The following is a 26,344-nucleotide window of genomic DNA, read 5'->3' as shown; positions in this document are numbered from 1 at the left end:
GCTTTGTATACAGACGGTGCGTTATTAGGTATGAAATCGCAACAGCTAGAACCGATGACCCTACAAGCCCCGCCCCTATCCGCCAGGATGACGTCAAGAACAAGACGATTCTGAAGAACGACCAGTCTCATAGCATACTGTTCCTGGGTCAGATTCCCCAGGGCCGATTCAGTCTCATTAGCAACTGTTTCTAGAATCCTTGTTAGCCTTTGGATAAGTTTACTATTCTGGACGGGAGCTATGAAGAAAAAAAATCCTTTATTGAAATCTGTATATTGCTCCCAAGCTGTCTCAGTCTGGTCAATGCCAGAGGCATCGAGCCCTTGTCTGTGTCTGACAAGTGTGAGCCGAAGATCTTGATGATAGCTCGATGGGGCCAAGAAAACGGGTGGTAGGAGAAACGATATGTAGCACGTCCCACCCCAGTCCAAGGGCAGCTGTACATAGGCTGTCTGGCCACAAATAAAGTAGGTGTGTCGTGATGCTCTGAAATAGGACTTTCCTTTGTCTTTGAATACTATTATAGTATCACACTCACTGTGCCCCAAATGTACTGAACCTTCTTTTCTGACACACAATTTCCCTTTCACTGGCAGAACAGTAATTGAAGGCGGACCTGACATGTGGCTTTACGTTCAATACTATGAAATCGAGGGTCGCATTTCCTTGCAGATACTCTTCATTTTCTAGATCTGTACCTTTCATTTGGGGAAGACCCTCTTCATCTGGGAAACATGCTTTGTTCATGACTTTATTCAAGTTACCCCATACCCACTCGCCCCTACAATCCTCCTCTTGACATTCTTTGGCATCACCGTTGATGGATGTCATTAAGGCAAACCATGCTCCGCAAGAACCATTATGGGAGAACGGAAAAGGGAAAAGAGGCAACACTCCCTTCACCTTCTGATACGGGGGAAGTCGGCCACAGACCCAGCAGTCTGTAGCATTGCTAGTCTGATGTGAATGGTGCAGCATCTGAATAAAGGTATTGTTGCGCAGAGCAAGTCGATACGATAACTCATGGGATGGCAGATCACTAAATGTATGTTTTGTGGTATCATTAGTGGAGGAGTGTAAAGGTGAAGCAATAGGAGGAAAAATAGCATGTAGTATTAAGCTGATACATATTCTCGTGATACATAGGAGAGATAGAAAAATCAAAGTAACTATACATCTACCACGTAATAGTTTACAGTATTTGCTTTTCATCCTGCTCTTTCTCTCGTTCGCTTTGTTCGAGATCTCATGCAAGCCAGAATACATGTTCAACCGCTTCACCACCTAGAAGACTTAATCGATCAAACGGGTTCTGACTTATGAGATCTAAGTTTCGCCTTATATTTCTGCTGCGGATTCTCCTCTAGTAAAGGGGGCTCAAAGTCCGAGCAGTCAGTGTTCTTTTTAAAAGTACAGTCATTCCCGAAGTAGCGTTTACAGTGGTGAAGGTGTATCCAACCTTTCCGTCCCTCGACTTTCACGGCGGTCCTTGTTGTTAGCAACACCAGTTTCGGCATTTTCCACCTCGGCTCAAGAGGACTTGATCTATCAAAGTTTCGGATTAGGACATAGTCGCCAGGAGCGATTGAGTATTCTTTGACCTGGGTGTTGTCAGGGAAAGCGGCGGCAACCTGCGAACGACAAGAGAGTAGTGCAGACATCAAGGAAGCCAGGTAATCTGTCAGCATGTTACTATCAACATCAGTAATCTTTTTCGGTATTGGAGTGCCCCACATATTCGGTGGTCTACCGAAGACCACTTCATAGGGAGATAAGCCTGTTCTAGAATGGGCTACCATTCGCATGTAAAAGAGGGCAACCGGTAGGGCTACCATCCAATCTACACCTTTGTCTGCGCAAACCTTTGCTAGTTTTATTTTTAATGTCTGATTATGTCTTTCTACAAGGCCTGCTGCTTCAGGATGTCGCACACAATGGAACTTCCAGGTATACCCTAACAGAAGGGACACTTGTTTCATGAGTTCAGAGGAGAAAGGCTGACCGTTGTCGGAATATACGACACGCGGTAATCCATAACGTGGGAAAAACTCTGGTACCAATTGTCTGGCGGTAGTTACAGCAGTATAATCAGGGACTGGATAGGCTTCGGTCCACCTGGATAATGAACATACTACTACCAGGACATATTTGTAACCTCTACGTCTATCCATTTGGATATAATCCATTTGGAGGACCTCAAAAGGATGGTCAGGTGGATGGAATCCACCTTGTTCCATCGGAATGCCTTTACCTGGATTGAATTGGCAACAGATCATACATGTTCTAACCTTTTGTTTCGCTGCTGCACGCAGGTGCTTGTTGAACCATATATTCTGTAAGCTGTCTAGCATTGTTTTCTCTCCTAAGTGTGCAGGACTATGTGCGGTATTTATGATTACTTGTACCATCGAATCAGGAAGAAACCATGTGGATTTGCCCTTAGTCATCCAACCCTGATCAGTCAGTACCCCTCCTTGTTCCAACCATTTCTTTAATTCGTCTATAGTAGCATGTGTCTGTATGTCTTGTACATCCTTGGAAGGATCCCTAACTGTCATGGCTTTGGACACTGATGGTACTTGTGACTTTGTCATGTCTAGTGGGGTCTGAGCTGTCTGTTTAGCAGTTCGGTCTGCCAGATCATTGCCTTGGGAAATGGTATCTGTGGCTCTGGTATGTGCTTTGCATTTTAGGATAGCTATGGCTGTTGGTAAATGTATTGCTTCCAGTAGGGCGTGAACAAGGGGGCCATGTTGTATCTTGGCCCCATGAGAGGTCAAGAAACCTCTTTCTCGCCAGAGCACCCCGAAATCATGAACTACCCCATATGCATATTGGGAGTCGGTGTAAATGTTTACTTTCAGGTGCTCAGCTCTTATGCATGCTTGTGTTAGGGCGATGAGCTCTGCTGCTTGTGCTGACAATATGTCTATTCTTTTAGTCTCTATTATTTCAGTATCAGTAGTCACTGCATATGCTGCCACTAATTCTCCCGCCCCTGTCCTCATGCATGAGCCGTCAACATATAGTGTTAGGTCGGGGTCTGGAAGTGCAACATCTGTCAAGTCTTGTCTTGGTTTAGTCACGGTATGTATTACTTCAACACAGTCGTGTAGTGAAAGGCTTTCTGTATTGGAGGGCAATAGGGTAGCGGGATTTAGTATGTTGCATCGTCTGATCTCTATGTGTGGTTGAAATAACGTCAGCTCATAGCCTGTCAGTCTAGCTACAGTCAGGTGTTGGGTTTGTGTCCGGTTCAAGAGAACCTCTACTGCATGCGGTACTTGTACTGTCAGAGGGTGGCCCAGCACTATCGAGTCACTTTGTCTTATGGCTAAGGCCGTTGCTGCAACAGATTTTAGGCACGCAGGCAAAGCCTGTGCTACTGGGTCCAATGTACTAGAAAAATAAGCACAGGGCTTGTGTTTTCCTGCATGATCTTGTGTGAGGACAGATAGTGCTGTTCCATACCGCTCTGTCACAAAAAGCATAAACGATTTGTTGTAATCAGGGATTGCTAAAACTGGTGCTTGACATAGAGCTCTCTTTAATTCTTCAAATGCCACAGTGTGTTCTTGTGTCCAAGGGAGGACTTTAGTAGAGGCTGCCTACTGTGTCGTCAACTGTATTAGGGGCTTGGCTATGTAAGCATACTGGGGAATCCACTGCCTGCCATATGAAGTGAGGCCAATGAATGCACGTACCTCCTTTTGTGTTGTGGGCTGTGAAAGACCTGAAATTAATTGTATACGCTCAGGTGTCAGTCTCCTACCCTCCTTGGACAGCAAGTGCCCAAGGTACGCCACTTGCTGTTCATAGAATTGCAACTTAGAAGGGGACACTTTGTGCCCCTTGTCAGCCAGGAAATGTAAAACCATCAGGGAAGCATCTTCACAATCATGGTCCGATCGTGCAGTGCTGAGAATGTCATCGACATACTGTATCAGTGCTGTAGAGCTAAGTATATGAATACTATCAAGTTGTCTTTTCAGAGCCTGACTATAAATGCTAGGACTTTCCGTGAAGCCCTGTGGTGCTCTTGTGAATCTGAAGCTGCGACCTTTTAAACTGAAACCGAAAAGATATTGGCTGTCCGGATGTATTGGAATACTGAAAAATGCGTTCTTCAGATCTATTACTGTAAAGAACGTAGCATTCGCATCAATGGCAGTCAATATCGAAGAGATGTCCGGGACCACAGGGTACTGTGGTACCACACATTTGTTTATTTCTCGCAGGTCCACAACTAATCTATATACAGGTGGTATATTGGGGTCAGTTCTTTTAAGAATAGGAAGGACCGGTGAATTACATATGTTTGAATCAGTCTCAATCACCACCCCTTGTGCAATCAGGTCGTCTATTATTTTTAGTAAACCTACTTCAGCCTCAGGTGGTATTTTGTATTGTCTGATCCGTGGTAGCACTACACCTTCCTTGAGGGTGACCTGGTGTGGTGTAATGTTCATGTAACCTACGTCAGTTGGGCCTTGTGCCCATAGGTGCTGTGGTACATCTCGGAGCCTGATGTCAATTTCTTTCATTACAAAATGTCCTTTGAAATCACGTAAATACAGTCGCACTCCTTCTGGTGAGCAACAGATTACTGCTCCTAGTTCTTTCAATGTCTTTATACCGAGCAAGTTTTCCGGACATGATTTAGTAAGTAGTAAGTCCGTAGTATGTATCAGTGGACCAACTCCTAGGGAGACTGGTTCTGAAACCTCATTAATGATAGGTCTACCCGAAAATCCCAGGGATATACTCTTTGAGCCCGAGAGGGGTGCCCCGGGCACCTTGGAATGACTAATGGTAGTTCTACTAGCCCCAGTGTCAATCAAAAACCTTTTATTTTGTCCCAGTAACCGTGCATGCACATAGGGACCCGCTTGGTCCACAGGAACTGGAATGAGGGGCAGGTCGAATTCCCTCTCTGGGCAGCTTCATGACTATGCCTGGTATTCTGGATAGTTATTTTGAGCGTGTTCATACATTTGTGTTGTAGCTCGGGCTGGTGCAGGTGCATGGACAGGCGGTGGCGGTGGTGGAAACGTATCTGATGTCTGATGTGTGTTACTGTCCTTGGGAGGATATTGACGAGGCTTTGTTTTACCTAGCGCTATATTGTTTTTCAGCACTGCACACTCCTTTACGAAGTGGCCTGGCTTCTTGCAATAATTACAAGTCCCACCATTTTGTTTTGTGCTATTCTTGTTCGTGTTGGTATTTGTGTTTGCCGGTGTCGATTGGGCAACCAGCATCTTCATCTTTGTGTCTTTCATGCGTCTCTTTTCTTGGTCATGTTCCTCTCTAATTCTGTTCTGGTGGTACTGTAACATCTGTAACATTTGGGAAGGGCTGTTTGCTTGCCAAGTACTCTCAACCTTCAGTACTCTATACTTTACCTCTGGTATGGAATTTTCCACTAATTTGCTCACAAATAGATGGGGATATGAATCACTACCGGGCTTAAGGCCACTGTTGATAGTAAAACATTTCTCAAACCTAGAATAAAAATCACTAGTGTCCTCGTCTGGCTTCTGTTTACAAGCTGAAATAGCATCCCAGTCTTCTTTCTTGGTAATTAATAATCTTGGCAAAACTTGTACAAGGAGTTCAGGTAATTCTTTAGCTCGGGGACCCAGACCAACCCCCGGGCCTCTTGCATTTTCTTCTCTTTGTAACACATCCCAGCTAATCTTGCTCTCTCCCACCTCCCAGTCTTTTTCTTTAAGTTTCTCGTAAATACCAGCAGGCAATAGTACTTTTAATAACTTTAGAACGTCCGCATATGTATATTCCCCTAAGCGGAGAATGTCTTTTAATTCCCTGTGAAAACCCCCCGGGTCTTTGTCATGGGAGGGCAACATTTTTTTCATTTCCAGTATCTCTAATTTGGACAGTGGGGTGTAGACATACACCCGTTGTAGTTCATTGTTTGTATCCATTACAGGATGTACCTCACGTAGGGGGTTCAGTTTGTCGTATGTCTGTCCTTTAACCTGCGGTGGAACGGGAAGCAGGGATCTAGTTACATATACTATATATTTGTGTCGCTGATCCAAGATGACATTAATCAGTTCAGTACCCAAGTTCATCCATCTGTCTAGTATTATGTCGTCCAGCAACCTATACAATATACCAGGACCAGAGTACTGACTTTCATACAACGTTATTAAATGTTGGACCATGTAAACACCAGCTAAGCGCTGTTCATTCGGTGGAAGGCTCAAAAACGTCTGTGCTACGACATCATTATTATATAAATCGTATTGGGATACCCACAGGGTGGCTGATCGTGCTAATTCGAGTTCGGTCGGGGTTAAGGGCTGTTCATTACCTAACCATTCGTTCACCGCTTTGTCGATGATTTGGAACAAATTTTCAAGGGAAAATCTCTTTTTTATAGCCGTACCCTGTTTACGGTAATTCAGGCCTTTGGGTTTCTCGAATCGTCGGGCATGGCCCACGTATTGTATTTTATCTTGGTGCCCTGCTTCATCATCAGACGATAAAGCAGCTTTATCGTGCGGTCCTGCTTCGTGTGATGCTATTATTGCTTTTCGGATTTTGGTCAACATGTGGTCTGTCTGTCCTGATTTATCATGCTGACCGGCATCTATGCGATCACTCCAACCAGTATAACGATTGTCTACATCCCCGTTTCCTTCGTCTTTTTCTCTAATCAGTCAATTAATTAGGAAGCGAAGGATGTAATTCTTAACAACCACTTTTCTATTTTGTATAGCATCTGTTATGCTCTCAGGACCTTCCCCTGTTCTTATGAATGTGTACATTTTCTTTAGATGTTTATCCATATCTGGTAGTTTTTCCAGATCTGTGACTGCTCTTCTAAGCCGTAGTGAAAACACAAGCATCCTGCCCTTTCCTGGGTCTGGATCATATATACATTCGGGGATGTCTACTTTTACTGTCGACACCCCTCCTGACGCTGTCCCGGATCCCCCCTCCTCGCCGTCATCGAGCTCCTGGAGCTGTTCTGGCGTTGGTGGTGCAGGGAAAGATCCGTCCACGTAGGCTGGTGGGGATTCCTCCAGATAGGTGTCAATAAACCTGTCGGATGCTGTTTTTAATTTTCGGGGTACTGGCGGAGGCACTCTAATGGGTCTTTCTACTGGAGTCACTTTTTCTAGTTCCTCTGAAAGGACGGGGTAAATACCAGCAACGACAGTATTCATTTTTCTTTCAGTCTGCTCTCTTTTTACTCGTTCCCCTTCCTCTCGTAAGTTCTGTTCTTTGGCTTTTTCTGATTCTTGCTTACTTCTCTCTATTTTGTGGAACTCTTTTTCTGTTCTTCTATGTGACTCCTTGCGCCACAACTGCATCTTTCTGAGCAGGTCTAGATTTTCTCTTCCATATTTCTTCCTCTACTTTCATAATGCTTTCCGCATCCCACGTTCCCGTGATAGGCCATCTATATTTTGTCTCTAAATCCTTCGTGTAATCTACCCATAGTTCCAAGAACAACACGGCATCTAAACCATGCTTACAGTACATGAAATGTCCAGGTGTGTCCCTAGGAGGAATGTTAACTGGTTCCTCTAGTACACCTTTTCTGGTACATATTTTACGTAGTTTCGAAAATAACGGCATGTTGGAATGTAGCCAAAATCAAAAATCACAATAGCGCTGTAAAAACAAAACTATAATAAAACAAACTTACATAAAACCTGACACATTCAAACCTAACTGAACCTGACTAGGACAATAACAGTCATACAGGTATATCGGTGCACCTTGAATACTTTGAGATCTCTATTTCTTATAACTCTGACTGCATGCACTTGATTGCAACCCCCATAAGAAAACTCACCGGGAAGCGGAACTTGAACTTGAACTTGAACTTGAAGTCGAAGGCCTCCGAAACTTGACGCTGCGCGGGGAATGGCGTAACCTAGGTGGATCTCCAGAAACCTCGGACACAGCTCTCTCGCAGGTGGGCTCTGGGTAGGACAATCTGCGTTCCTCACCGCCTCGTATGGATGCCTGGTCACAGTCCGTCTCCTTCATTGGCCTGAGGGAGTTGGCGGGAAAACCCGCGACGTGCGCACTTGAAATCCGTCACGGCTGTGGAAGGGGGCAAAACTGGACCCTCATCTCCGGCGTGTGGGGAAAGAGAATTGTCCCTGTTCGGGCGTCATTATGTCGTAAATAAAATATTACGCTCTATGTATTTCAGAATATCAATAGGATCATACATAAAGCAAGAGGCTGAGTCTGTGGTATCAGGTTCAAAAAGGGCTTTATTCCAATAACTCGAGTCAAAGGGAGAATATTACCATCACCACGAGGGATCTGGAAGGGACTCAAAGGTATTCTCAAACCATTATTCACAGAGTACAGTATATATACATCGGAAACGAAAAGAGCAAAAGAGAGTGAGATAAGAGCATGTGGGCGTGTAAGTAGGTGTGAAGGTGGGCGTCCATGTGGGCGTCCACTTGATGATAATGGCTAATTTGTCATAGGTGGGTGGATACCTGGAGGGGGTTGCGTGATCTGCTGGAATTGTACTGGAACTTTGCCTTACTTGTGCTCAACTCGAGCATGACGTGTAACTGACGTGGGGAAGGGTTGCTATGCGACCGGAAAGTCTGGAAGTGAGGCCTTCAGTGAGTGAGGCCTTCAGTGTCAGGACGACCAGCACATCTTGTTTTATCTGATATCTGATGTCTGGAGCAGGGACTGATTTGTGACATAGGTTGCTCATCACCGAGAGCCGATGTGGCATCTATTTCTTCATTTACTTCATTTACTGCAGAGGCCTTACATGGGGGCTATGTGCTTTTTACTGACGTGAGCTTTGCAATCTCACAAACAGAGACAGTAAGGCTGTGCTTTCTCCTGTGCTGATGGGCTATGTTGATCCCTCCTTCTCCAGGCAGGAATGCGGCTCTGTAGGAGTAAGCAGATAACCGTGCTCAATACTGTCTCGGCACCTTGTGACAGGGCCCCTTTGGCTGAGGTCCAAGTGTGTAAGGCCAAGGATACGCGGCTGCAGCTTTCTGAACGTCTGAGGCCTGAAACCTCTGTTCGGGTCTAGCTGAGCCACAAACACGGGTTTTTATGTGGTGCAGGAAAACATGATGCAAAACGTGTAGGCCTCAATACAGATTTGTCGTTTCTCTCATGGGGGACTGAATGATGGCAGGCCACGTTATAGCATAAGTCTCATGATAGGAAAGGCCATGGAGGGGAAATGCATAGGTTACATGCATGTGCACATAAGCGTAGGGGGGGCACATGGGGACATATAGGCCTCATAGATTTTTATTTTCCTCACAACAAGAGTAGAAATATTATTGACTTGAGTCAGTCTTTAGTGTGTACAGAAAGATAGATTACTAGTACACTTTGACTTCACTTTGTGCACAACAAACAAACAACAAAAACACAAACACCAATCGCTTAGAGTCAGGTGTCCAATGCATGCCATTAATTGTCATTACCTGTTCCTTCTCATCTTAAGTTAACGGGCCGTCTATTTCGCCATCATCATCATGGACGGTGCTGTTGTGTCAATCATACTCATTGCGCAGATTGAGTGAGTCCCCTTCCTGTATTGAATTAAAAGCAATGTATCACCAAGCTGCAGGAGAAGTACAAATGTCTTATTTGCAAGAAGGGGAAAATTCACCTTGAGTTAAGTTTAGTGCGTACTGTAGAAAGATTATTAGTGCACAATTACATAACTTCATGCACAACAAAATCACTCAGTCTGCGACTTTGAGTCCAATGCATGGCATCAATCATTACCTGTTCCATCTTATTTTCAGTTAATGGGCAGTCTCTCTCGGCTCTGAAAGGAGGATAGCTATAGTAGTCATCTGATTCATGCTCCACTTCTTTTGGCGGGACTAGGAAAGTTTTAATTTTTTCTTCTATTTACCATCATCCAATCATCATTCATGAGGGCAATGGATTTGGGCAGAAAATTCAGTATGATGGAGCAGAGGAGCTGGATTCGGAGGACTGTACTGTCAAATTGCAGACACCTGAAACTTGTATATTAAATAGGAAGAGTAGAAGACGGTGGTAATGGATTTGTTGTGATTCACAAGTTTGTAACCGGAACGACAGACACACAAATAAAGGGGGAAAAAAGGGAGGAAGACAGTAAGTGCAAGCCTAATTGTCAGGGAAGTATAGCTCGTCCTCAAACTCTGGGGGGGTCAGCCAGTAGTAGGTAATCATGTGACACACTACTTCCGTCACCTGAGCCGCTGTCCTCATCTTCCTCCATTGATTCATGTATTGTGTAATTCGGTGGTATGAAGTGCTGATTCATTTTGATCATTGTTAACCTCTCCACTTTTTTGGGCAAGAGACTGGTCCTTCTCAATGTTACAATGGAACCAGCAGCACTGAAAACACGTTCGGAAGAGACACTTGCGACAGGGCAAGCCAGATAGCTTATCGCTAGCCTGCTGAGCAGTGGCCATTCAGACCTTTTCCTATACCAATACTGCAATGGGTTTTGATCAATGTACACCTCTGATGGGTCATCCAGATAGGCCTGGACCATCCACTCAATGTTCAGGGGTGCTGCGGGTAAGCTTTTGGGTTCTTTTCTCTGTGCATCAGCACTGTGCTTATTAATGCCTAACTGTACATACCAATCGTCTAACTATTCTACTGGGCCTAATGATCCAGTTATTGTTGCTGTTGTCGATAGTGATGGTGAGTGTTGTGATCCAAACGCACTGCCCTCAGCCGACGAAGTTGCACTTGATCCTGCATGCCCTGCTGCCGTACTTCTTGTGGGTTGATCTTGCGGGCTTTTAATTAGCAGCCGTTCGTTTTCCAACTTACTGGCTGCCTCAGCTCTACAAGTTTTGTAGCGGGCAACATCAATCTCTGAAAAACCAAAGAATGTCTTCAGTCCAAATTTTGCACGTGGATCCAGAATTGTGGCACAAATGTAATGTTCTTGTGACAAAATTTTATTTTCTATCCTTGTATTTTCAGCTAAGCGACGGGCTAAGCTCTCCACCAAGTCATAGGCTTCTCTTTTGTCCTCTACACCTTTGTATGATTCAGAAACCTTCTTCAGCTGATGCTCTAGCATTTGCAATAATGGGATAGCTTGGCCCATTGTACAGTCCTCCTTGCTGACTTCACGTGTGAAGACCTCAAAAGGACGAAGCATCTCAGTCAGGCATTTAATTAGGCTCCATTGCTCCATCTCAAGGTTCATGCCTTTAACAGTAGCATCCCCCCTTTTCCAGACATATTCATGGAGTGACCTGTACTGCTCATACAGACAATCAAGCATGTAATACCTTGAGTTCCAATGTGTTGCCACCTCCTGGATGAGTGCCTTGACTGGCATCCTATTTTCACTTTGGATGATCCTCAGCTGCTTCCAAGCTTTAAAAGAATGGCTGAAATGAGTGCATATTCTTTGGCAGATGACCAGTAAGTTGCTGACTATGGGTTCTTTTTTCAGAAAGTCTTGAACTATAATGTTTATGTAGTGCGCCAAACACGGAACCCTGAAATAGGAACCAAGATCCATGGCCTTAAGTACATTACTGCCATTGTCTGTGGCAACAAAACCAATACTAAGCCCTCTTGGGCGCAGCCATTCAAAAACCTTGCTGCGAAACTCTTGCAAAATGTTTACAGCCGTATGAGATTTCTCCATGGCGAACATGGCTACAGTTGCATGTTTCCGAGTACCTTTAAAAATCGCAGCTGTGTCAACAGCACCTCGTGCAGATAGCTTATCTCTAACCCCCACAAAAGAGACCCAGTGTGCAGTGATGCACATGTAATCTGTGGCTTGGCAACTGGTCCACATGTCTGTTGTCAGGTGGATATTGTGAACAGCACTCTGCTGCAAAGCTTGTCCAACCAATTCCAGCACATCATGATGTAGTGCCGGAACAGCAATTCTTGCGAAATAGGACCAGCTGGCAACCTTCCATTTAGGGCAGATGGCTGACACAAATTCAAGGAAACCCACCCCTTCCCCAAATGAAAAAGGAAGAACGTCCAGCACTAACATTTTAGCTAGCTTCGCATTGTACAACCGTGCCGTTGGGTGGTTGCGTTGGAACTGCCCCTCCAACCTAAGCATGCTCTCAATGGTAGGCTGGATTACTTTCCTTTGTGGTGCTGTTTTCATTAACCCACTTAGGCTCAACGACACAGTTTGTCTCATTGCGGTACTCGGTCGCCTTGGTGTCTCAGCCTGACTCTGAGTATGGCTCTTACTGTGGTGCCACTCAGTTGTTACTGAGGAGGATGTGGGTGGTGCAACTGCACTGCTGGGGACAGGGCTAGAAATGCCTCCCTCTTCTTCACCTTCCACCGCATTAATATCGCTCCCTGATTCTTCCTGACCAACTTCAATGGGTTGAGTTTTTCTACTTTCTTTTAACTGAAGTAGGTGATTCTCCCACATGATAGTGTGGTGTATTCTGAGATGACTTGCTTGGCCTCCGGTACCATAGTTTGTAGCAAGCTTACCCCGCTGAACACCTTGTCGACAAATTGAGCATATAGCAACGTTCTCCGCCTTGGTGCTAACAGAAAAGAAGTCCCAAACTGGGGAGGAGAACTTTCTGGCACTGCTGGATGTGCCACTTTCAATACCAGATGAACTGGAGGGTGTGCTTGGAATTTGACCCTGTGCACCTAGACTGCGACTTTTACTACCACTACCTACTGAGATGGTTGAGCTGGATGTAGGGCCCTGCCGGGCCTTGGAAAATATGGCAGCTTGAGGTAGTGGTGGTGTAACCTGTGTTGGTGATATCCGTGCTACATCCTGCTCAGTAGCACCCTTTCTGGATAGGGTGAGAATGTTGGTCTCCAATCCCTTTGGGGCGGGAGTAATGTGCGTGATGACTGGCTCGTCTTCATCAACATCACCCCCCTCTTCTACATCTACCTCAAAAACTCTAAGTTTTTCTGGGACCTTCTTTTTCAGAAGCATTGTCTTGTGGCGTATATCACTCTCAGACTGAGCTGGTGGGTGCCAAGTGGCATCACGATCATCAGAAGCGGGGCTTGAAGAAGAAGATGATGGACTAAGCCTCCTTTTCCTTGCTGGTGGTCTGGAAGACAATAGATCTTCTGAAACATTGGTTTGACTTTGCTCCACTTTGTCTGCAGGAAGCTCGATTTCCTGAAATGCCCCTACGTCAGGAGCAACAACTATTATGGTGGGCTGTTGCGGCTGCTGCTGTTCTTGTTGCGGCTGCTGCTGTTCTTGCTGTGGCCGCTGCTGTTCTTGTTGCGGCTGCTGCTGTTCTTGTTGCGGCTGCTGCTGTTCTTGTTGCGGCTGCTGCTGTTCTTGTTGCGGCTGCTGCTGTTCTTGTTGCGGCTGCACACTTATCTGCTGAGTTTGCGCCTGCGTTGATTGTGTACTACTTTGCGATAATGACATTTCAACATCGCTGCTCGTTAGTAGACTGGCTACCTCTGCGACTGCGACACTAAAGCCCTTGGGCCTAGGTTGGTGGGGTTGGACCGCTGGTGCTGAGGTGCTGCTCCCAGCTTGGTTCCCGGACAACGCTGCTGCAGGCATAACTTTTTTGGTGCCAAAAAAAACATTGGCCGGCACACCACCAGTCGTGGTTATTGTCACTTCTTTTTTCTGTTCGTTCTTCTCACCGGCAACTTTCTTGGTACTGGACCTGGTACCTTTCTTTGGGGCCATCTTCTTCAGATGTCAGGCAGGATACAGATGCACAACAAGTTCTGGTCACACGTGGACGTGATGCGCAGCAGAACTTCTGGCTGGCTGGCAGTACAACGGGTAGCCGGGTGATGCTGATGTCACCTCCTCCTCTGGCTTTTTGTGCACCTAAAAGCAAATAAGCCAGGAGAAGAACATCAGAGAAATGTTGCATTTGTTGTTGTGGTTCAGTTACTTAGTACTGTACTAGTGCAAACAAAAGATAGTCTAGCCATTTAGGACTTTTTTTCAACAAGGGCTATGTTATACTACTGTGTACAGTCACACACTACACTCTCAGGAAGGATAGGAAAGTTAATAAGAACCACCAAAATAAAAATGTAATGGAAGTGGGGTGGACCCTATTTGCCCTTAAATTATTTGAGCATCTCAGCATCCATGGAGCTGCTGCTGGCAAAGGGGGTGGCTGGATGGAAGCAGTAAGCCAATAGGAAAACCATGCAGGCCTATATGGCAAAAGCAGGACAGTAATAACTCCCATTACAAAAAAGGCCACCACCCACATGGACACTCACAAATCACAAACAAGCAGGGGGCCTGGGAAACACCAGGAGCTGACAAAAGGCCTATAAAAGCCAGGTAAAGGATGCATGCTAAAGCACACTGCTCTGCCTTTTTAATGCAACAAAATGCAAATAGGAACATTCACAGGCCCCAAAAAGGTCTGCTGCAGGGTGCATGCATTGCACACCTACACACACCAGACACACACAACAAAAGCATGTCTTTAAGACAACCAACATCAGAAAGCCCACCCTAAAAAACACACACTTCCCCAACTCAATCCAATGCCATCCATGCCCTAAATGATGTCTAAATTTAACAGACCACACAGAAAACACTTGATTAATAAAGCTGTGGCTACCTGCTCTGATCCTACTGGATGAAAGCAGGCCTGTTGGCAGACAAGGCCAGGCAAGCTTGCAGGCCTAGGCTTAAAAATGGCCACCAGCCACATGGCCAGGTCCAAAAACATCAGAAAGCCCACCACAAAAAACACACTTCCCCAACTCAATGCCATCCATGCCCTAAATGATGTCTAAATTCAACAGACCACACAAAACAAAAAACTTGATTAATAAAGCTGTGGCTACCTGCTCTGATCCTACTGGATGAAAGCAGGCCTTTTGGCAGACAAGGCGAGGCAAACTTGCAGGCCTAGGCTTCAAAATGGCCACCAGCCACATGGCCAGGCCCAACAACATCAGAAAGCCCACCCCAAAAAAAAACACTTCCCCAACTCAATCCAATGCCATCCATGCCCTAAATGATGTCTAAATTCAACAGACCACACAGAAAACACTTGATTAATAAAGCTTTGGCTATCTGCTCTGATCCTACTGGATGAAAGCAGGCCTGTTGGCAGACAAGGCCAGGCAAGCTTGCAGGCCTAGGATTCAAATGGCCACCAGCCACATGGCCAGGCCCAACAACATCAGAAAGCCCACCCCAAAAAAACACATTTCCCAACTAATTCCAATGCCATCCAGGCCCTAAATGATGCTTGAAAATGAAATACATTCAAAAAACACCAAAGGAACAGTTGCTTCATCATGCACACACCCATGAGGCCATGACTAGCTCGGGCCTACTACTGACTACTACTACCCACAACATTTTTAAAAAAGGAATGATGATAGTTACCAAAAATAAATTGTAGTGTCAACAACTGTAATGCCCCCAATCAAATAGACACAACAACCACTTACTTATAAAATATCCAATTAAAAAATACTCAACTCCAATTGCAATGATGCAGCAGACAAAAAGAGTGATCTTTCCAGCTCAAAATCCAAAAGCAGAATGAGCAGGAGATGGACAAAGCACTAGCAGGAGTCTGCTGGACAGGAACAGGAAGTTGGAGATTCTGTGGCACTTCCTCCCTCTCCCCACCTTTTTAAAAAAGGACTCCTTGCACAAAAAAGGACAGCCAAATGTCAATCTGAGGAGTTGTTTTCATCCAGAATCATCATTTGCATTTGCTAGAGCTGATATTCTTCTCCAAATTGAAAATTTTACATGTTCGAGTTCTCGAGCTTCACATTACTTCCGCCGGATGTCGATGGCGTTACCAAAATGACTTGATCGCATTCTCTCGCTCCCTGTCGCGTTGGATATGACGTGTTTGAGGTCTCTTTCTCCTTTTCGCGTTCGATTAGACGTGCCCGCATCCTCACGCTCTCGCTCGCGGTGGAGAATGACGTGTTCGAGATCTCAATCTTCTCATACTCTCGCGGTGCATAATCGCGAGAAGAAAGAAGTGATCGCGCGACAAATGACATGATCGTGCGACAAATGACGTTAATGCAGGTGCGAACTGTCGCGAGACAGCGCAAAATGGCTACCAACAATCCAACATCTCGTGTAGAACGCGACCGGGTCGGGAAAATTGTCGGCAAACGCGGGGATTCAGGTAAGGCGATCGCGCACATGCGAGAATGTATTTTTTTACAGCGCGAGCAAGAAAAAAATTACCGGTAAGATGCGGATTGCGGTAATTTTGACATTTTCGCACTTTCCAGGGAATGCGAAAATGCCAAATTATCGCAATTTCCGCAAGCGGAACGGAATTTTGGCCCAGGCCAAGTTCTGGTAGCCTTCCGACATCCGATTGTCATTGTATGTGATTTTGAATAGTTGATGGACAGATCTAGGGAGTCCAAAAAATCTATAAAAGTGTTCAAAAGGTGTTGTAACCCCACCGCAGTCCGTGCAATCAGGACCGCACCGTCTTTATACAAAACGACTGGTATAGCCTTAGAACCTACTTTCGGAATGTCCACACAAGAGGTTATCAGGGCTTCATCCAGTTTGTTGATGTATAATGTAAATAAGGGGAGCTAAAATGCACCCCTGCCTTACCCACCTCTGGACCGCCCATGAATCTGATAAGCTGTCATTCTCATCATACCTTACTGAGTCCGATAGGTTAGAATGTGAGCTATGTAGGAAGGCAACTATCTCTATTCAATGCCCATCTAGAAGGATGGCCCAAAGTTTAGATCTATTTACCCGGTCGAAAGCCAATGTAAGATCCATAAAGGCAAGGTGTAAGCAGCCCCCCTTAGCTGCAGTGTATTTACCTATGATCAACTCTAAGTTATTACACTGGTCTAGGTTCCTCTCCCCTGCCTAAAGCTATATTGCAACTCTGATATTATGTCGGCTTTTGCCAGCCAAGATGTTAAACGCCCCAAGACAACCTTTCTCATGATCTTAGTAGCAGAATCTAGTATTGAGATGGGGCGATAACAGAATGGGTTATTCCTTGCCCCTTTGTAAAGATGGGTAATATGATGGCTTAGGACCATGTAGGTGGAGGACCATAGTTACAAGCAACGTTAATGATGTGAGTCGGCATCTTGGCCCAGCTTATGGGGACTGCCTTTAGAGATCTGGGGGAACCGCATCTGGGCTGGGAGCTTTTTTCCCTGCTGTGGCAATAATGGAATTTTGTTCTTCATCTACGTTAAAAATGAACGGTGGGATGTCCTTATCCTGTACTCACTGCCCACTATAAATACCTTTGAAGTGGGAAACCCATATATCGGGGGCTATGGTACAGGCCACCCTTGAGTTTGCTATCCCTTCAAAAAAAGGTTGATTCACAATCTCCCAGAATTTAGAACTATTCGAGAGCACACATGTCTGCAATAGTTCCTCCCAAGCCTGATTCTTAATTTCTCATTTTCTGTTCAGAGTTGCTAATTTATACGCTTTCCTGCAATCCCTAACCCTTATTTCAGCCCTGTGCCGCTGCTTCAGGGCTTCCATTAGATTTCTATGGGTTCTAGAGCATCTCCCATCAAACCACTTAATTTCCTTGATAGTCCCATGTTTACCACGGGCCGAGAAGTTAGCCGCAAGCTGCTCGCAGAGACTGTCAAAGGCATCAAGGACCTCCTAATCCTGCGAGCAACTTTCTAGACAGAGTTCTAAGTCTCTCGCATTTGTTGTATAGGCATTGTCTAGGAAAGCACCTGGAACTATCCTGTCCCATTTCAGACTCTATGCTTGGTCCTTAACACCAAGAGTTATGTTATGTTATGTTAGTTTAGTCTTTTATAGCGCACGGCTACTCCATAGAGTGTCCAGGCGCTTTTATTGACAACCTGTAGCAGAATAACACAACACAATAGAATAAAACGGGCCCAGCAGAAAGAAAGAAAAGCGAACTAAAGGGCAAAAAGCCAAGTTTTGAGGCCCTTCCTAAAAGTCAGCAAATTAGAGGTGCTGCGTAATGCCAAAGGCAGAGTATTCCAACGCTGTGGCGCCAGCAGCTTAAAAGAGCGACCTCCAATGCGAGCCCTTTTTACTCGGGGGACCACAGCAAGGAACAATGATTCAGACCTCAGAGATTGGGCCGGATGGTAAAAGGCAAGCCTCCTTTGGAGATATTTTGCTCCCGAAGCGTGGAGAGACTTGTGAGCCAAGGTCAAGGCCTTAAAAACTGTCCGTTTCCGGATAGGCAGCCAGTGGAGTGACTTCAAAAGACCGGAGGCTCTGGCTCGCCTATACAGGCCAAAGATGGCCCGCACGGCCGAGTTCTGGACCACCTGCAACCGTTGCAGGAGATCTTCCGGCAGGCCAAGATATAGGACGTTGGAGTAGTCCAGTCTTGAACCAATTAAGGCCTGCACCGTCGTCTTCCTATGATCTTCTGAGAGCAGAGGAAGGAACTTACGGAGCATCCTGAGGAGGCCAAAACATGTTCCCGTAAGACCAAGGATCTGAGATCTTAACGTCAGACCATTATCAATCTTGATCCCCAAATTCTTTGCTAGCTGGGACGAGCACGCTGGAGGAAACATATTAACAGGCCACCATTCCTGCCAATCTGGGTCAGATGGACATCCGAAGAAGAGTACCTCAGATTTATCTGAGTTGCACTTGAGGCTGTTAAGCTGGAACCATTTAAAAACAGCCCCAAGGCACTCACGAATACTCTCTCCATCAAAATCTTCTCCTTTCCTGCACGTAAAGAGGAGCTGGGTGTCGTCGGCATAGGATACGATCTGGGCCCCAAAAGACTCCGCCAATGCCGCCAAAGGGGTCATAAAGATGTTGAAAAGAGTCGGGCTCAACACAGAGCCCTGCGGAACTCCGACTCCCAAAGGCGGCATCACGGCAGAGCTGGGTGAGACCCAGACCGTTTGTCGACGGCCAGCCAAGAATGATCTAAACCAGCTGAGCACCATCCCCCTCAGACCGATCTCATGAAGTCTGGCGAGGAGACCCTCATGGGGGACGGTGTCAAAGGCCGCCGACAAGTCAAGCATTACGAGCATAGCTTTGCCCCCCGAGTCCAGTGCCTCTTTAATGGCTTCGGACACCTCCAAAAGCGCCGTCTTGGTGCTTAAATTGGGGCGGAAGCCAGATTGAGTAGAGTGCAACAAATTGTGAGATTCCCAAAAATTGGAAAGCACGATGTGCACATGCTTTTCCAAGATCTTAACCAGCGCAGGGAGAAGAGAGATAGGCCTATAGTTGGCCAAAGCCTCAGGGTCCAGACCAGGCTTCTTGAGAAGGGGAATAACCATCGCCTGCTTCCAGGCCCGCGGGACCACCCCCCGACTCAAGGAGAGATTCAAAAGTGGGTTCGCCAACGGATTTACAACTTCAGCCATTTTCGCCAGGAATTTGGCCGGGCATGGGTCAAGAGGCGACCCAGATTTAAGGTTGGCCATAAGTGCTAATGACGAGAAAACTGAGATTGGCGGAAAATCTGCCAGGACTGGGCCCAAAGGGGCCAACTGAAATGAGCCGTCCTCGGAGCTGGGAGGTACTTCAGCCACCCTCAAGGGAAGAGAGTCCTGGATCAGTTTAATCTTGGTGGTAAAAAAGTTGGCAAGGGCAGAAAACCACGGCTCAGAAGGAGCGGCCTGGGTCGAATTATGTCGTGGGGCCGTAAATTCCCTAACGATCGTGAAAATCTCCTTGCAGGAGTTAGAGGCAGCCTCTATCCTCCTTGCCAAATAGCCTTTTTTTCAAGGAGGATATCCCGATGGTATGCTTTAACCGCTATCCTGTAGACAAGCCTGGCCGCGGGATCATACTGTGACCGCCAAGCCCTTTCAGCCACCTTGCACTGCCGTCGAGAAGCCGACAGTGCTTCAGTAAACCAGGGGGCCGAGACCCGCTTAGATATTAATCGGGGGGCCATCTCAGGGGCTAGATCATTCAGCCTATCCGTTAACCACGCCTGCAGGGACTCTAAATCCCTCTCCAAGTCTCCCGTAAGAGGGCAGGGATGATCAAGAGATGCCTGAGCCAACATTTCAGGAGTCACCCGAAGATACGCCCTAGGGGCACGTCCCTGCTGCCTAGGAGCAGTGCTCGATGGTTTCTTTATGCCCAGTACATAAAATTTGGCCAGCCTATGATCTGACCAAAGCACCGGCAAAAGTGCCAGCACCTCTATGGGGGACGTGGAAAAGACCTGGTCCAAGGTATGACCCTTGTCATGCGTTGGGCCAGAGAGATAGGGGGCAAGACCTAGGGGGGCCGTGTCAGGGTCCAATCCCTCATCCATGTGGAAATTAAAATCCCCGGCCAATACACAGTGCTCAGCTCTCAGAACCAGCGCCGAAATTGCCGACTGGAGCTCGTCGAAGAAGGATCCAGCCGGTCCAGGGGGCCTGGAAACTAAAAGCCCTTTAAAAGATTGATGAGGCGCCAATGCTATAGAGAAAGCGAGGGATTCAGATCCTGTGATGGCATCCATGGGAATAATGGAGCATGCGACAAGTTTATTCACTACAAGTGCCACACCCTCACCCCTCCCCTCCGATCTTTCTTGCCTGAAGATATTGTATTCTGGGGGAATTGCTGTAGCTATGTCGGGATTAGAAGAATCCCCTAACCATGTCTCTGTCAACATCAGACATAACGGTTTTTCAGTGGTCAGGAGATCATAGATATCCTGAGCATTTCTGCGCACTGATCTAGTATTTAAAAGCAGACAGAGATGCTTCACACTGTCCACCTCCCTATTTTGTATAGTGGCCGGAGCATTGCTTGGGAACCAACCACAACCAGGACATTGTCTCTTACCCCTGTATCGGCCGGGAAAGACTTTGCAACAAGCGCAGGACACCTTTTGCAAAGAGTGTGATTTAAAGGACCTTTTTTCTCCATGGAATCCTGATTGAAATCCCAGGTTAAACCAACATAAACGGATTGTGGTCACTAAAGGTATTCCAGGATACACTCATGGATGTTATGACTGGGATCAAGGGGGCACAATGGATGACAAAATCAATTGTGGAGGACTGGCCCCATCCAGTAAATGAAGGTATGACTTTGCCCACCCTAGTATGTTCCAGGCAAAACAAGTTATTGGCCACCAGTAGCTCTTCTAAAGTGTTGCCTTGCTCAGACTGCTCAAAGTGAGATAAGTCAGGGATAGAATCAGATGTTTATTGCAAAAGGACACACCCCTGCAGACTCAAATGAATGTTAAAATTGCCCAGCAACATAACCTGGTATAGGCATCCTTTCCTTCCCTGTGAGCTTGCAAAAAGTGATTAGGAGTGTAGATGTGTTCTGTTTCTGTTTGCCTGCAGAAAGAATTATAAAAATACACCACCAGCAGGGGAGGTTTATTAGTAAATCTCATTTCAACTGCTAAAATGTTTGGTGTGATACAAGAGATCTTAAGGGAAACTAGAATAAAAAGGCCACCCATAGCACGCCCTGCAGGCAAGGGGAGTGCGGCGTTAAAGAACTTCGAGATCCCATCTATAAGGAAAGAGTTTTCTGTGTCCCCGTTTTCCTGCATAGCTATAATATAAGAACCCCCAAAATAATCTAGCCATCTGGGATCATCAATGTTAGATTTTAACCCAGTAATATTCAAAGTCATGACCTTAAATGTAAGGGATGTGTGAACACAGGCGTTTAGGTATATCTGCCAGGCCTGCCTGGAGGTTTGATGTCTGGGGCCAATGGGGTCTGATGGTTGGGGCAACAGTCAATCCTTTTTATCCAACCTGCCCATTGGTGCAAACCTGTTGTGTAATGGTAAATCAAATCCTGGCACTTCCCTCTGGGCCTTCGGGTTCCTTGCTATGGGCTTGTAGTGGTCCATCGTGGGCCAGCTGGCCTGGATGGCTTGGGAGGATAAAAATACTGTAAAGGAACAGTCCTAATCCTTGTTCCCTTCTCCTGCATTAGGAAACTGCTTTGTGAGAATACGTTAGAACAATTTGGGTGCCTAAAAAAATTCACTACAATGCAGTCCCCCCACAGTGTTCTTCTCCACATTCCATTCCACCCACCACACTTTTCTAGCCATTAAAATGTGGGGGGACAAAAGATGCCCATTTACTAAAGTATTGTCACACCAATGCTTTACTTTGTGCGTGAGATTCAGCGTAGTCTCCCTTGAACCCTACTTAATGGGTGGCACCCCCAATAGGATGCTAACCAGGGGGGCTGATTCAGGTAATACAGTTATGTCACCCATGTGAGCTGATGAAGTCCCATATGAGGGAACTGAATTGGGTGCAATGACCCTCGGCTGCTCGGATGCTTGGGGCTGACCTCCTGTCTGTTAATGTATGTTGCCAATAAAGGGCTGGTCTGTGGGCCAGTCTGACTCAATACCCCTGGGGGACCCCTCATATTCTTGTGCATATCTGGCACGATCTGCCGCTAGGCTTACCAAAGCATCCCCCATTTTGTTAGTAATGACACTTGAGAGGTCTCCCTCACCCCCAGGCCACCCTGACCCAGGGAAGTGGAGGCTTCTTCCATAGCACTAGTGGAGACGTACTTGGGGGGGGGGTATATGTTGGCCTATTAATGACTCTATCCTCGCAAGGTGTGACAAGATGGGTGTTAATAAACTAGTTAGCATTGTGTCAAGCCTCGGGAATAGATGATCTCAGACCTGGGCCATAAGGCAGTCCACACCAACTTCCAGAGGTACATCTCCCCTTTTCTGTGCCAGTGGATCCCTCCTCCCCCTCTTTTGTTTGACCGGAGGCCCTTCAAACCACTTGTTACCAGTCATGGGGGAGTTCATCTCAACCTCTGAATGACGTGGGGCAAGAGGCGTCTGCGTTCCAGGTGAGACGATGACTGTCGTCTCAATGTCTCTTTGCAGCTGCTGCCCGGATTCGCCTCTAGAATTTCAATGGATAATCGTCTTTCAATTGGGGCTATTTCCTTGGAAATACCGCTTGCAGCCCTCAACAAAAATGAGTCTATGGTTGAGATGGTGTCTCCCCCCACAGTGTCTGACCTCATCTTCCTTTTCCCATGACTCCTGGTTTAGTGATGTGGAGGAATTTTGACTTCCAAGAAATAAAGAAAAAAAGAAAACAAGGGGGGTGGCCCAGCCCAGCTTCTTCTAGGCTATGATGGGCTAAGACGGGCCCGTCTTGGCCCGGTGATAGCCCAGGCACCCACCAGGGTGGGTCCCACCTGCATCCCGTGTTGCGGGAGCCCCCGCAGGTTTATATGTGTGCCTCCAGGCACAAAAATAAGCTGCATTGACGGAGTCAGGTCGAAAGGCTGCCAGGACGTGTAGTACTGCTCCGGTCACCAGCACCAGCACCATCCGCGATTTCCTTCTCCATATGCAGTTGAAAACTAGCAGGCAATCAACCTCAAGAAAACTAATATAATTCCGCTAAACAGGCACATCTCCTATTAGCGCAAATGGCACATTAATGGATCCAAAATGAGACAGCCAGCTATGTTCATTTGGGAGTCAAGAATGACTCAAGGTCCTGGTTTTCTCCCCAAAAGGAAGCTATTAAAAGAAAAGTCCCGGCTTTAAACTTTTCATTTTCAACTTTAGTGAAAATCCTTCGGGGACACAACCTTCAACCGTTGCCCATGGTAATCAAGTCAAAATTGCTACCAACCCTCTCATATGGAGGTGAAATAATATTGGGATCAGATGCCATCTTACTGGATAAAATCGCAATGAGAACCTTTAAGTAAGCTTTCCAACTATGAAGATCAGCATCGCCGACTCAAATCAGGCTTGAGTTCTCTCTGGTAAGAAAGACCCTTCCAAGGAATGGGACATTTATAAAATGTTGTCACAAGCTGAGATCTGCTGCTAAGGAGTAATTAGCACACTCTATCAGTTCAGAAATCAACCTCCAGAGAGGTAGAGGAGATTACAAAAAGAATCTTGGGGACTGTATAGAAAAACTTGGGTTGGGTGAGCTGTGGAAGCTAGATGCAACTGAACAAGTGTTCAAGCGGATGGTAAATAAAAGTGTTAACCTGCAGAGTTGGGTGGAGGATAAAAGAACGGTGACAAAATGTGCGCACAAGTGGCTTCAATGATCCACAGGCTCGGCCTCTCTTGGAAGCAACCTACTCCCTTAAGGTCAAGAAGAAGCTAATGAGACAGGTAGAGTTCCCCCCCTTAGACTTCAAGCCAAAATGGAAGGAGGAGGGACATTAGTAAGACATGAAGTGCTGCCTGTGCCAGCAGACAAATGAGATGCTACTGCATATCCTTTGAATCGGCCCCTGTCTTGGCCTGCACAGAGAAACTTGCTGCAAAATGATTTTAAAGCGCTAGGAATTAGGACATGGGGATCTGCCTCAATGGAGTCACAGAATTTACTGAACATGATGCTCAACATTCGACTGGTGCAGTTCAAGGATGTTTTTAAGGACCTCATCAAGGCCAATATTCCTGTTCAGAGTGGGCCTAAGACTGACTCTTAAAAACATCTGTTGGGTGCAGTTTATTTTTATTTTTATTTATTTGAAGGTTTTATATCGCGTGGACCAGACCCTTGCGGGTATCAGAGCGCTTTACAACAAATACAGGAGAAAGGGGAAATAGACAGAGGATACATAGGTATATACATGCAAAAATAATATAGCTTATAATATGTCAACCAAACGGTACTGTTCCAACATACCACATATCTACCATCCTGCATCAAACAGATCAAGTGAATTTTGTAAGGAGAATCAATTTAACTTCCTTTTTAAAGGATGCCGTATGAGGGATCTGTCTTGTTTTTGTGGGTAAGGCATTCCAAATCCTAGGCGCCATTCCTGAGAAGGAGCGGTTATAAGTTTTCTTTTTTTTAAAGCGTTGAGGTTTCAAAAGAAGGTTATATGAACTCCTGTTAGTTCTGTCGCCGCCCGATGGTACTAGTTTTTATGCAAGGTATCGTGGTGTTTTGTGATGCAATGCCTTGTGTGTCATAAAGGAGATTTTCAAATAGATTCTGGCCTCAAAGGGTAGCCAGTTAAGGGCACTCAAGTCCGGGGAGATGTGACAGTTTCTTTAGGAACCTGTGATTAGTCTGGCGGCTGAATTGATTGATGCTCTTAGTGGGGCTGTCATTGTTCTGGGAAGGCCACAGAGAGCGACACTCCCATATTCCACTCTGGGGATTACTAGAGTTTGGACTGCCTGTTTAAAGTCATTTGCGGGTATGAAGGTTTTCAGTCTTCTTTGGGTGTTCATTTGGAAAGTTGCTCCTTTTGTTGCTGCACTGATGTGTTTCTGCATATTTAGCTTATTGTCCAGAGTTATACCTAGCGATTTGGCAGAATCGATCATGAGCGGTTGGCTGTCTAATGCTGTTAGGTCTTTTCAACCATTCCATGATGGTGGTAGTTTGGTTGGGTGGCGCTATTAGGAGGAATTCTGTTTTTAGGGTGTTTAATTTTAAATGGTTATTTGCCAGCCATGTCTGCGTTTTTTGGAGCGTAGAGTTGAGGGACTTGATGTCCTCTAGTGAGTGTACCTTAATGTAGAGTTGTGTGTCGTCTGCGTACATGTGATATTAGACCTTTGCAAAGTTGAGAAGCTCTGTGAGTGGTTCCATGAACAAGTTGAAGAGTGTCGGGGAGAGGGAGAAACCTTGGGGTACTCCTAAAGTGACAGGCATAGATTTGGATAAAGATTGATTGGTCTTTAAACTTTGTGTTCTGTTTTGAAGGAAGGAAGTGAACCAGTTGAGAAATGTTCCTGATAGCCCCATTCTATGTTTCAGGAGGTCTAAAAGACTGCCATGTTTGACGGTGTTGAAGGCGGAGGATAGGCCCAGTAGGATTAGTAGACAAGCTTTGTTTTGGTCCAGTATTTTTAATGCATCTATTATGTGGGTCAAGGTGGATTCGGTACTGTGCCCTGATCGAAAGCCCGATTGGAATTTGTTGAGCAGATTGAAGTGATCAATGTGGTGGACGCAAATGCCTCGCAGTTGGGGAGTGTTTCTGAATTAACTTGAGGTGAGTGGGCGACACCCTTAGATTGCGCTTTGATTATTTCAAAAAGTTGTTTGGGTCGATTCTTGGATTGGTTCAATTGATTGCTGATAAAGTCGATTTTTGAGTGTCTGATTTTCCTATAATAGGTGTTTCTCGTGCTTCTGAGTAATTTGAGTTGAAGAGAGGAAGGAGCAGTTCTCCATTGACGTTCAATTGTTCTTAGTGCTCTTCTGTTATCATACCATGGGTTTGAGATTTTGTTTGAGATACTTTTCAATTGTTGTAAGGCTAAATTGTCTAGTAATATGTTCATGGATTGGAAGTAGTGATTGGTTGGATCGTGTACTTCATGTGAACTGTCAGATGGGGGTGTTAAGATGGGGCGAGCGGTTACACGTGAGGAAGGATTGA

Source organism: Triturus cristatus, chromosome 6, assembly GCF_964204655.1.
Source record: "Triturus cristatus chromosome 6, aTriCri1.1, whole genome shotgun sequence".
NCBI lineage: Eukaryota > Metazoa > Chordata > Amphibia > Caudata > Salamandridae > Triturus > Triturus cristatus.
The sequence above is the reverse complement of the archived record's forward strand: the minus strand, read 5'-3'. Positions refer to the sequence as shown.